Genomic DNA, 3,320 nt, shown 5'->3' on the forward strand with positions numbered 1-3,320 from the left:
GGTTCAACTGGCAGCCTGAAAGAATGGCGTACTTCTCAAACGTGGCCAAGAAGCCTCTCAAACTCCGGGCGTCACGGAAAAATATGAAGATGTCATCGGCGTACGCCGAGATGACAACCAACTCCTGCCTTGCCATTGTAATGCATCGGCTATAAGCGACGCGCCGCAAGAGAGGGTCCAACGACAAGACAGAGCCGGAGAGAGAGGGCATCCCTGGCGCACGCTCATGTGACCGGGAAAGGCGAGGAGACGGAGCTGTTGACCTGGAACACCGCCATGAGGCCGCTATACACGAGGCTGATACGATCGATGAACCTAGAGGGGAGCCTAAGGGAACGCAAGACAGTGAACAGGTATGGAGGCTCGACCCTGTCGAACGCTTTCGCTTGGTCCAAGGATAGTAATAACCCTCTAACCCCCTTCTCGTGCGCGTATGCAAACACGTCCCGCGTAAGATTTAGGGACGCGAATATTGAACGGCCTGGGACTCACAAGCTGTTGTAAGAGCGGGTGCAAACGTCCGACAAGAAGGGACGCGACCAACTTGCAATTGGTATTTAGCAAGGTTATCGGCCGCCACGCTACAGGCTGCGACGGCGACATACACTGTTGAAACTTAGTTTTCTTTTCGTGTTTAACCTGTGTGTCCTTTGTATGTGATTTTCTCAAATACGCTTCATGAGACGAAACCCAGACACCTCTCGCTTGTTTATGGCCGGCGGCGGCTCCCCTCGGGCGACGGAACTCTGGGAACCCGAGGGAGAGGGCCAAAGGTTGAGACCAGCAGGGAGCGCCTCCGTCTGGAGGGGCAAGGGAAAAGGGCAGAACGAGCGGGGAGCCCCAACGATAAGCATGTAACTTTTCGAGCTCTTGCTCCCCTCCTAACGAACAGTTTGATTGTTTCTTGTTTCTTGCAATAAACGAAGTTACATAAACGATAACAGTCTACTGTCATTAGAAACGAAAGCTAAATCAGTTAGTTTTCTACAACATACACTGCTTCGGGACGCGAACATTTCGACCGTGGCTGAACGAGGAAGGTTTTTGGCCCTTTACGAGGAAGAATTGCACGAGGCCTGCAAGGAAGTCTCCGAGGACATGAAAGAATGTCAGGTAAAAACAGGTGACTTCACCTTGAGGCCCTGGTGCTGTCGCTTGGTGCATACTTCGGAGCGTAGCAAGAACCTCCTGTTTTACTGCTGGAGCAGAAAGCGCCAAGTCCACGTCATCGACCGGGCGGGAAAGATTTCCGAAAAAGTTGGCGATGGTTGTGTTCAAATCCTCATCGACGCACAAATTCCGTGATTCGAAGAGTGCTGCGAAATGCTCGCGAAACACCCTTTCGACATCGGCACAGTGACTTGAAACGAGCCGTCGAGCATAAGGACGCATTCTACGCAGGCGGGCCATTCTCTATTCTGTCGAAGGCTCCGCGCATGCATGAGGTCCGCATGGTCTTCCGCCGGCGGACGTAAGTCTGCTGCAACTCGGACCGCTTTCGATCCGCCTTCTAGGATGCGGTGGTAGCGGGCCAGCAGAGTGTCTGAGTACTTCCGCATAGCGAAAGTTAACTGGTCTGCTTGCTTAACTATTCGCATGCGGCGCAACACATCCTTTATGACGGTCGTGTTTCGGGAGAGCCTCGCTTTGCCCGCACGAACCAGGATCCCTCTCCGCTGTTACTTGAGGGTGTCCCATACTTCGGGACGGAACAGGAAAGAGCGCTGGACTGACAACTGAATTTTCTTGAGCAAAATGCGCACAATATAGAGGAAGGCAGTGGCACAGGTATTCAGATGCAGTCAACGTCACCTGTTGTAAAGGGCCATAAAAATTATAAAGGACATAACAGGGTGATAAAACTAAAAGCCGATGTAATCTCAAAAAGGACGGGAACAGAATGAAAATGTACACTGCATGACTATAAAACAGTTAAATTCACATGTCGTGAAGAGCCATAAAAACGACAAAAATTTTCAATAAAAATGTGACAGCAGTAAATTCGATAAAAACTGCCAAAATGAAATGTAGAAAAACATATCTACACCTAATGAATGTGAAAACGTGTAGTAAGAACGTTACGACATGAACAAAAAATAAAAAGGATAAAACAGCGGCACTCAAAGATTCGAACACGTGCAGTCTACGTTAAGGTTTGACAATGTGGTTCTAGAAACGCAAGAACGCTCTAGTACAATGATTTCGATGCGCCACTGACACAATCTGAGCCTTCTTTTTATAAAGAAGGCTTCCTTCAGCTCCTGGGCAACACTGTATCTACTTCTATCCAGAACAGTTTCGCGTAAAGGAGGCATGCATTTACAAGATTTCCAATGACGCGCTAGATTAGATTCAGTGCCTTTTTCAAGGGCGCGCCCATGTTCTCTCAGACGTTCGTTCAGGCACCTTCGTGCTTTTCTGTTATAAACTTTGTCGCATATGAGAGCTTAACCTGGCCAATCACGCCTGCTCTACATTTGACGAACATGTGGGCATGCTTAACGTCACATGTTTTCTCTCTTGGTTTTTCGTTATTAATCCTGGGACACAATCTAGCCAGCTTACAGGAGGCGGAAAACACTAGGAGGATCTCATATTTATTGGCAATGTTTTTCATATTTATCATTTTTGCTCACAGCGCAACAAGAACGAGACAAGAGACGAAAGGCTAACACAAACAAGGGCTTAAAATCAACCGGTGTTTTATTGAAGAACAAAAGGCGTATATATGCAGACAATGAAAGATTTATCAAGACAACAAAAGTTATCTGGAAGGCACGTGAGAGGTCAAATAACACAATTCCTTCTCGGATAATGCAATCGAAGAGCTGCTGATATACATCGTACCATTGTGGCGAATATAGAAGGCCTCCATTACCTCTAGCGTTAGTTCATAGTTGTGTCGGAACAGGATGCGTGTTCTTGTAATCAAGAAGGCATTTACACTCCTTGCATCAAAAAGTCGACAGACCAAGGGGGTCAACTTTCGTTCTCCTTTCTGCGTAATCTTTGTCATGCTTGCATTGGCATTTCCTGCAGTGGGCGCCTGTGTGGTAAAAGGGATGATTTTCTCTTGCGTTCTCATGCTCCATTAGACTGTAGGCTTAACGTCTCAGGAGCGAAGGAAACGAGACCAGTGCTACGAGCCGACACCAGAACAGAACTGCCAGCCGTGGCTGCACGAGCCACGACCAGGTGCCGTCTTTATTCTCTTCGCAGGGTGGCGCGCGCTAGCAGAGTTGTCGGCGCCGCCCAAGAGAGGGTGCTACAAGACGTTTGTTGACGCACCTGTCAGTCTGGCCAATGTACATGGCACCGCA

The sequence above is a fragment of the Amblyomma americanum genome, chromosome 10 (genome assembly GCF_052857255.1).
Source record: "Amblyomma americanum isolate KBUSLIRL-KWMA chromosome 10, ASM5285725v1, whole genome shotgun sequence".
NCBI lineage: Eukaryota > Metazoa > Arthropoda > Arachnida > Ixodida > Ixodidae > Amblyomma > Amblyomma americanum.